The sequence below is a fragment of the Salvelinus namaycush genome, unplaced genomic scaffold (assembly GCF_016432855.1).
Source record: "Salvelinus namaycush isolate Seneca unplaced genomic scaffold, SaNama_1.0 Scaffold3362, whole genome shotgun sequence".
Classification (NCBI taxonomy): Eukaryota; Metazoa; Chordata; class Actinopteri; order Salmoniformes; family Salmonidae; genus Salvelinus; species Salvelinus namaycush.
In genome coordinates this window covers 15,001-25,545 of record NW_024060300.1, presented here as the reverse complement: position 1 = coordinate 25,545, position 10,545 = coordinate 15,001, and positions in this window count along the sequence as shown.

Sequence of the window (10,545 nt, the reverse complement as noted above, 5' to 3'; positions counted from 1 at the left end):
TTCACACCAGAACTGAGAGACGGTCAGGCCATGGTGGAAGACACCGTTCACACCAGAACTGAGAGACAACCAGGCCATGGTGGAAGACACTGTTCACACCAGAACTGAGAGACAACCAGGCCATGGTGGAAGACACTGTTCACACCAGAACTGAGAGACGGTCAGGCCATGGTGGAAGACACCGTTCACACCAGAACTGAGAGACAACCAGGCCATGGTGGAAGACACTGTTCACACCAGAACTGAGAGACAACCAGGCCATGGTGGAAGACACTGTTCACACCAGAACAGGAGACGGCTATTGTGAACATGATGGCGGCAAACAATGCCATTAGACTACGAGAAATCCAGAACCACATAATTGCAGACAACACAATATTCAATAATATTCACCAGGTGGGCTTGTCTACGTTGTCTACACAACCGAATCAGGATGAAACAGGTCTACATGGTGCCATTTGAGCGAAACTCAGCGAAGGTTAAAGAACAGCACTATGAATATGTGCAAATAAGTCCTGTACTGTGACTTTACTATCATATCAGCACTGTATAGACACATTACAGTACTGTAATCCAGTGTATTGTGCCTCACCATATGGACTGCTCTATGGTCTATGTCACATTGTCTTGTCTGTTTCAGAGAGTCTTAGAGCTGGATGCTGCTGTAACTCAGGAGGTTTATATTTACATTGAGGCTGGCTTCAACCTAGCCAAAAGACGGGGACGGGACATTATTGGCCATTGTCACTGTGAATGTCCCATGGACAGTGTGGAGGGAATATCACCAGCCAGCAAGGCGTCCTCCGTCACCACGCCAACCTTGGTCCCTACAACGCCGCCCTTCTCGTCACATTCGTGGCTTCCTCATTCCAGCCGAGCAGAAGGGTGGGACCAGAGCAGCCCAGGTATGTTGTCATCTGGGACAGCGTGAGTTTCCACCGGGCTCCTCTGGTCCACAACTGGTTCATCGACCACCCACAATGTATTGTTCTATACCTCCCACCATATTCCCCATTCCTAAACCCAATTGAAGAGGGTTTTTTCCCCCGGCACGGCGATGGAAGGTGTATGACCGCCATCTCCTCACATGCATGCCTCCTCTCAGGCAACGGAGGATGCATGTGGTGAAGTTGATGTGGGGGTTGTCGGCGGCTGGATCCGACACTCCAGAAGATTCTTTCCCCGCTGTTTCGCCAGGGAGAACATGGCTTGTGATGTAGATGAGGTGCCGTGGCCAGACAGAAATAGGAGGCAGAATGCAGCCGAATGTCTATTTTTCTTACATTTTGCATATGTTTTTATGTTTTTATGTTTTTTTGTTTTTGTTTTTTTGTTTTTTTGTTTTTTTGTGTGTTGAAAGAATGAGCCACATTCATTTTTTTAAATTTTTGTCCAGAAAACCTTTTATCTTCCTGAATGTTTTTCCTGTTTTTCTCCCGTTGGGTTTGGAAAGTGTTACATACAAAACACAAGTGTTCAAAAATACTGCATTTTGGAAATAAATTACAATGTTTTTGTTACTGTTTTGCATTTGTGTGTTTATTTATGTATATTTGCGTAGGTCTACTTTACTGTAACAATCTTTTACAACCGGCTACAGTGTTAACACTGACAATGCAAAAGGCATAAACCTACTGCTGGATATTCATAGTAGTGTTTAGTGTTGAGCACATCAGTGTGGTGTTTGGTAAACAGATCTATTCATATGACGTGTGTCATTTTGACGCAAAAAAAAAATGCAGTGTTTGTTTTACTAGAGCGTTTTAGAGGTTTGTGGTTTTGGGAAAAACGTGCCAAAGATTCAGCAAACGTGTTTAAACAATTGTGGAAAAGTGTAAAATAGTTTTGACTGAAGTGTTTGGTTTTGCAAGAGATGTGTGAGGTTTTGCACGTTGTGTGTGTGTGTGGAGTCGAGAGGAAAGGACCCATCGTTTCAGAAAACACGTGTCAGCAAATATCGAAAACTGTAAATAGGAAATGTGTCCCCTCGTGTGCTCTAGCCAACAGAGATGGTGTGAGTAGACCAGCCTACATAATGAGAATATTATGAACAAAAAGAGCAAGATTATTTTAATTGTCAAATGGCAGTCGAGCATCGATCGTGTCACCAGAATAAGACCCTCTGTATTTATTGGAGAGGAGCATCAAGCTCGTCACCGTGACCTTTCACCCCACTGTGAAGTTCATCATAACTTACTTCATCTGTAGCTTAATAAACTGTATGGTTTCCTGAGTCGTAGTGGGAGGACCACACAACAGATATGTAGACTAATAAACTGCATGGTTTCCTGAGTCGTAGTGGGAGGACCACACAACAGATCTGTAGCCTAATAAACTGTATGGTTTCCTGAGTCGTAGTGGGAGGATCACACAACAGATCTGTAGCCTAATAAACTGCATGGTTTCCTGAGTCGTAGTGGGAGGATCACACAACATATCTGTAGACTAATAAACTGTATGGTTTCCTGAGTCGTAGTGGGAGGATCACACAACAGATCTGTAGCCTAATAAACTGCATGGTTTCCTGAGTCGTAGTGGGAGGATCACACAACATATCTGTAGACTAATAAACTGTATGGTTTCCTGAGTCGTAGTGGGAGGATCACACAACAGATCTGTAGACTAATAAACTGCATGGTTTCCTGAGTCGTAGTGGGAGGATATTGTTATTATAACAATATTTGTGCATAAAAGCATTTCCACATCCAGATGATGCCCCAGTGGAACGGAGTGCGCCATTTTGGGTGAATAAGCCATTACACTGTTCAATCAATTGCTTGTCTATCTAGCAACAATATTGTATTGAGACTTAGCAATCTAGCTAATGTGTTTTGAGTTTCCACTTCCTCAGGTGAAGAATTATATAGCATATAGCCTAGGACAAATTGCAGGCATCGCTGCAACAGCAAAATATCCATCATACATTACCTGGACATGCTAGAGCCCTCCCTCTAATGGTAAGTCAGTCTAGAGCCCTCCCTCTGATGGTAAGTCAGTCTAGAGCCCTCCCTCTGATGGTAAGTCAGTCTAGAGCCCTCCCTCTGATGGTAGACAGTCTAGAGCCCTCCCTCTCATGGTAAGTCAGTCTAGAGCCCTTCCTCTAATGGTAAGACAGTCTAGAGCCCTCCCTCTGATGATAAGACAGTCTAGAGCCCTCCCTCTAATGGTAAGACAGTCTAGAGCCCTCCCTCTGATGGTAAGACAGTCTAGAGCCCTCCCTCTCATGGTAAGTCAGTCTAGAGCCCTCCCGCTGATGGTAAGACAGTCTAGAGCCCTCCCTCTCATGGTAAGTCAGTCTAGAGCCCTCCCTCTAATGGTAAGTCAGTCTAGAGCCTCCCTCTAATGGTAAGTCAGTCTAGAGCCCTCCCTCTCATGGTAAGACAGTCTAGAGCGCTCCCTCTCATGGTAAGACAGTCTAGAGCCCTCCCTCTAATGGTAAGTCAGTCTAGAGCCCTCCCTCTAATGGTAAGACAGTCTAGAGCCCTCCCTCTCATGGTAAGACAGTCTAGAGCCCTCCCTCTAATGGTAAGTCAGTCTAGAGCCCTCCCTCTAATGGTAAGACAGTCTAGAGCCCTCCCTCTCATGGTAAGACAGTCTAGAGCCTTCCCTCTAATGGTAAGACAGTCTAGAGCCCTCCCTCTAATGGTAAGACAGTCTAGAGCCCTCCCTCTAATGGTAAGTCAGTCTAGAGCCCTCCCTCTAATGGTAAGTCAGTCTAGAGCCCTCCCTCTAATGGTAAGACAGTCTAGAGCCCTCCCTCTCATGGTAAGACAGTCTAGAGCCTTCCCTCTAATGGTAAGACAGTCTAGAGCCCTCCCTCTAATGGTAAGACAGTCTAGAGCCCTCCCTCTCATGGTAAGACAGTCTAGAGCCCTCCCTCTAATGGTAAGACAGTCTAGAGCCCTCCCTCTAATGATAAGACAGTCTAGAGCCCTCCCTCTCATGGTAAGACAGTCTAGAGCCCTCCCTCTAATGGTAAGACAGTCTAGAGCCCTCCCTCTAATGGTAAGACAGTCTAGAGCCCTCCCTCTAATGGTAAGACAGTCTAGAGCCCTCCCTCTAATGGTAAGACAGTCTAGAGCCCTCCCTCTAATGGTAAGTCAGTCTAGAGCCCTCCCTCTAATGGTAAGACAGTCTAGAGCCCTCCCTCTAATGGTAAAACAGTCTAGAGCCCTCCCTCTAATGGTAAGACAGTCTAGAGCCCTCCCTCTAATGGTAAGACAGTCTAGAGCCCTCCCTCTAATGGTAAGTCAGTCTAGAGCCCTCCCTCTAATGGTAAGACAGTCTAGAGCCCTCCCTCTAATGGTAAGACAGTCTAGAGCCCTCCCTCTAATGGTAAGACAGTCACACACACATTGACTGAAGAGGCATATGAGGGAGTTGGAGAGACAGAGACATCTACAAAGGTAAGTTGCAGAGAGGGAGAGATGTGTCTGGTTACTGTCTGTCTAGGTAAGTGTGGACTGGAGTCCACTAGAGAAGCTCCATGTGACTACATGTCATGGCAACCAAACAGTCAGCCGGGTCAGCCAGCCAGTCAGCAAACCAGTCAGCCAGTCAGCAACACAGGGCAGATTTGCTCAACTCGCCTATCAAGCATAGCGGCAGAGAAGAAAGACGAGCAGTGGCGCCTGGCACACCAAACAGGCTCAAAACACACACACACACACACACACACACACACACACACACACACACTTCTTACAGAAAAGGGTGCAGTCGTTCTCTACCATGTCTGAGCTTGACCTCCTGAGTTACGGTGACATTAGTCTACAGGTGATGACTAGTGGAAAGAGGGACAACAATACCTCTCTGTCTCTCTGGATTTCTCTCTCCTTTTTCATCTCTCCTCTCCCCCCTTTGTCTCTCCCTCCTCTCCCCCTTTTGTCTCTCTCCTCTCCCCCCTTTGTCTCTCTCTCCTCTCCCCCCTTTCTCTCTCCCTCCTCTCCCCCCTTTCTCTCTCCCTCCTCTCCCCCCTTTGTCTCTCCCTCCTCTCTCTGTCTACCTCACTTTTTTCTCTGTCTCTCTCTCTCTCAATTTCAATTAAATTCAGTAGACTTTATTGACAAGCCTACAGTGGCTTGGTAAAGTATTCACCCCCCTTGGCATTTTTCCTATTTTGTTGCCTTACAACCTGGAATTAAAATAGATTTTTTGATGGGGGTTTGTATCATTTGATTTACACAACAAGCCTACCACTTTGAAGATGCAAAATATTTTTTATTGTGAAACAAACAATAAATAAGACGAAAAAAAAACTGAAAACTTGATCGTGCATAACTATTCACCCCCCTAAAGTCAATACTTTGTAGAGCCACCTTATGCAGCAATTACAGCTGCAAGTCTCTTGGGGTATGTCTCTATAAGCTTGGCACATCTAGCTGCTGGGATTTTTGCCCATTCTTCCAGGCAAAACTGCTCCAGCTCCAAGTTGGATGGGTTCTGCTGGTGTACAGCAATCTTTAAGTCATTCCACAGATTCTCAATTGGATTGAAGTCTGGGCTTTGACTAGGCCATTTCAAGACATTTAAATGTTTCCCCTTAAACCACTCGAGTGTTGCTTCAGCAGTATGCATAGGGTCATTGTCCTGCTGGAAGGTGAAGCTCCGTCCCAGTCTCAAATCTCTGGAAGACTGAAGCAGGTTTCCCTCAAGAATTTCCCTGTATTTAGTGCCATCCAACATTCTTTAAATTCTGACCAGTTTCCCAGTCCCTGCCGATGGAAAAACATCCCCACGGCATGATGCTGCCACCACCATGCTTCACTGTGGGGATGGTGTTCTCGGGGTGATGAGAGCTGTTGGGTTTGCGCCAGACATAGCATTTTCCTTGATGGCCAAAAAGCTAAATTTTATTCTCATCTGACCAGAGTACCTTCTTCCATATGTTTGGGTAGTCTCCCACATGCTTTTTGGCGAACACCAAACATGTTTGCTTATTTTTTTCTTTAAGCAATGGCTTTTTTCTGGTCACTCTTCCCTAAAGCCCAGCTCTGTGGAGTGTACGGCTTAAAGTGGTCCTATGGAGAGATACTCCAATCTCCGTTGTGGAGCTTTGCAGCTCCTTCAGGGTTATCTTTGGTCTATTTGTTGCCTCTCTGATTAATGCCCTCCTTGCCTGGTCTGTGAGTTTTGGTGGGCGGCCCTCTCTTGGCAGGTTTGTTGTGGTGCCATATTCTTTCCATTTTTTAATAGTGGATTTAATGGTGCTCCGTGGGATGTTCAAAGTTTCAGATATTTTTTATAACCCAACCTTGATCTATACTTCCCCACAACTGTCACGGCTGTTGAAAGGAGAGGACCAGCGTGGTGAGCGTACATTTTCTTTTTATTTGAAAAGACGCCGAACAAAACAATAAACACTACAAAACAAACCGTGAAGCTCAAAGGCAATGTGTCATAAACTTCCCACAAAGACAGGTGGGAAAAAGGGCTACCTAAGTATGGTTCTCAATCAGAGACAACGATAGACAGCTGCCTCTGATTGAGAACCACACCCGGCCAAAACATAGAAATACAAATAATAGCACATAGAATACCCACCCCAAATCACACCCTGACTAAACCAAAATAGAGACATATAAAGGATCTCTAAGGTCAGGGCGTGACAATTAATGAGAATAATAATACATTAAATCAATAGTAGTAGACCAGTCTCAACATGACTGAGAAGACACATGACATTATATGAAAGACAAAACTAAACTAAATGGGAAATATTATTGACATTACATTACACTTTTCACTGGCTGTCCGTCAGGTTGTGGCAGGTGGACACATAGTTGGCTTTTCACCCAATAAATATTAGATATTATATAGTTTCAAATTCTTTTGGGAAATAAATATTCTCTTAGGTCTGAGTATTTGTCACAGTGTAATAGGAAATGCAGCTCTGTCTCTACCTCTCCCCTGGAGCAGAGTGAGCACAGACTGTCCTCTCTGGGCAGCCAGGTTTGTCTGTGACGACCGGTCTCTATAGTCAGCCTGTCCTCTCTGGGCAGCCAGGTTTGTCTGTGACGACCGGTCTCTATAGTCAGACTGTCCTCTCTGGGCAGCCAGGTTTGTCTTTGACAACCGGTCTCTATAGCCAGACTGTCCTCTCTGGGCAGCCAGGTTTGTCTGTGACGACCGGTCTCTATAGCCAGAATGTCCTCTCTGGGCAGCCAGGTTTGTCTGTGACGACCGGTCTCTATAGCCAGACTGTCCTCTCTGGGCAGCCAGGTTTGTCTGTGACGACCAGTCTCTATATTCAGACTGTCCTCTCTGGGCAGCCAGGTTTGTCTGTGACGACCGGTCTCTATAGCCAGACTGTCCTCTCTGGGCAGCCAGGTTTGTCTGTGACGACCAGTCTCTATATTCAGACTGTCATCTCTGGGCAGCCAGGTTTGTCTGTGACGACCGGTCTCTACAGTCAGACTGTCCTCTCTGGGCAGCCAGGTTTGTCTGTGACGACCGGTCTCTATAGTCAGACTGTGCTCACTGGGCAGCCAGGTTTGTCTGTGACGACCGGTCTCTATAGCCAGACTGTCCTCTCTGGGCAGCCAGGTTTGTCTGTGACGACCGGTCTCTATAGCCAGACTGTGCTCTCTGGGCAGCCAGGTTTGTCTGTGACGACCGGTCTCTATATTCAGACTGTCCTCTCTGGGCAGCCAGGTTTGTCTGTGACGACCGGTCTCTATAGTCAGACTGTCCTCTCTGGGCAGCCAGGTTTGTCTGTGACGACCAGTCTCAAAAGCCAGACTGTCCTCTCTGGGCAGCCAGGTTTGTCTGTGATGACCGGTCTCTATAGCCAGACTGTCCTCTCTGGGCAGCCAGGTTTGTCTGTGACGACCGGTCTCTATAGCCAGACTGTCCTCTCTGGGCAGCCAGGTTTGTCTGTGATGACCGGTCTCTATAGCCAGACTGTCCTCTCTGGGCAGCCAGGTTTGTCTGTGATGACCGGTCTCTATAGCCAGACTGTCCTCTCTGGGCAGCCAGGTTTGTCTGTGATGACCGGTCTCTATAGCCAGACTGTCCTCTCTGGGCAGCCAGGTTTGTCTGTGACGACCGGTCTCTATAGCCAGACTGCTCACTGAGTCTGTACCTAATCAGTGTTTTCCTCAGTTTTCTATCAGTCACAGTGGTCAGATAGTCTGCCATCAAGTACTGTCTGTTTAGAGACAAATAGCATTGAAGTTTACTTAGATTTTTTGTGGTGTCTTTCCAATATGTTTCTCTCTCCCTCTTTCTCTGTCTCACTCTCTCTCTCCATCTCTTCTCTCTCTCTATATATCTCTCTCTCTCTCCCCACCTCTCTCTCTCTCTCTCTCTCTCTCTCTCTCTCTCTCTCTCTCTCTCTCTCTCTCTCTCTCTCTCTCTCTTTCTCCCCACCTCCCTCTCTCCATCTCTCTCTGTCTCTCTCTCTCTCTCCCCACCTCTCTCTCCATCTCTCTCCCTCCCTCTCTCCCCATCTCTTCTCTCCCCACCTCTCTCTCTCAATCTCTCTCCCTCCCTCTCTCTCTCTCTCTATCCATCTCTCTCTTTGTGGTGGTGAGTAGAGACATGATTGATGATGATGGTAGTGTGCCTGTGTTCCCATGCAGTAGGTGGTCTAATGGGGGGATGGCACACATACAGTCACTCTGGCTCTTCTTCTCTTGTTATTGATGGGCAGCAGTGATTAATGTGCTCAGTGATTAATGTGCTCAGTGGGGGGTGTCGCCCCCTAGCTGTGATGGTAAGCGCAGGCAGGCCCCCAGGGAACACAGTGGAGACGCTATTCACATCATTCACACACAGACACACATACAGGCACGCACACACACACACACACACACACACACACACACACACACACACACACACACACACACACACACACACACACACACACACACACACACACACACACACACACACACACACACACATACACACACTACTGTTCAAAAGTTTGGGGTCACTTAGAAATATCCTTGTTTTTTAAAGAAAAAAAAAAAAAATGTCTATTAAAATAACATCAAATTGATCAGACATTGTTAATGTAGTAAATGACTATTGTAGCTGGAAACGGCAGATTTTTTAATGGAATTCCTACATAGAGGCCCATTATCAGCAACCATCACTCATGTGTTCCAATGACACGTTGTGTTAGCTAATCCAAGTTAAAAGGGTAATTGATCATTAGAAAACCCTTTTGCAGTTATGTTAGCACAGCTGAAAACTGTTGTTCTGATTAAAGAAGCAATAAAACTGGCCTTCTTTAGACTAGTTGAGTATCTGGAGCATCAGCATTTGTGGGTTCGATTACAGGCTCAAAATGGCCAGAAACAAAGACCTTTCTTCTGAAACTCATCAGTTTATTCTTGTTTTGAGGAATGAAGGCTATGCCATGCGAGAAATTGCCTTTTTTTCAATTAGCCTTTTAAAATTAGGCAATAAATAGGCCCTAGAGGCGAAAATAATTACAATTTGGCATTCATACTGGAGTGATAGATGTGCAGATGATGTGCAAGTAGAGATACTGGGGTGCAAAAGAGCAAGAGGCTAAGTAATAATATGGGGATGAGGTAGTCGGGTGTGCTATTTACAGATTGGCTGTGTACAGGCACAGTAAGCTGCTCTGACAGCTGAAGCCTAAAGTTAGAGAGGGAGATATAAGACTCCAGCTTCAGAGATTTTGGGAATTCGTTCCAGTCATTGGCAGCAGAGAACTGGAAGGAAAGGCGGCCAAAGGAAGTGTTGGCTTTGGGGATGACCAGTCCAATATACCTGCTGGAGCGCGTGCTACGGGTGGGTGTTGCTATGGTGACCAGTGAGCTGAGATAAGGCGGGACTTTACCTAGCAAAGACTTATAGATGACCTGGAGCCAGTGGGGTTGATGACAGATATGTAGTGAGGGCCAGCCAACGAGAGCATACAGGTCGCAGTGGTGGGTAGTATATGGTAGCAAAAACAGAATACATTTATTTTTTATTATATACCTTGGAACCAATTACACTCACTGGAGTATAGGCTTTGAAACACATGACTAACCTTTTTGTTTAACCAGTTAAACAGCTGCTCTCAGCGACTTTGTTTAACCAGCTAAACAGCTGCTCTTAGCGACTTTGTTTAACCAGTTAAACAGCTGCTCTTAGCGACTTTGTTTAACCAGCTAAACAGCTGCTCTTAGCGACTTTGTTTAACCAGCTAAACAGCTGCTCTTAGCGACTTTGTTTAACCGGTTAAACAGCTGCTCTTAGCGACTTTGTTTAACCAGCTAAACAGCTGCTCTTATCCACTTTGTTTAACCAGCTAAACAGCTGCTCTTAGCGACTTTGTTTAACCAGCTAAACAGCTGCTCTTATCCACTTTGTTTAACCAGCTAAACAGCTGCTCTTAGCGACTTTATATTTGTAATTTTTTTAATATTTTTTTTTCATATCCGAAACATACAATATACTTGTAGTGAAGCCGCTCAGCAACTACACCATAACAGTCATCCAACAGACTCTCATTCAGAGCGACACACAGAAGCATCCAGGGTCAATGCCTTGCTCAGGGGCACGTTGACAGATCTACCA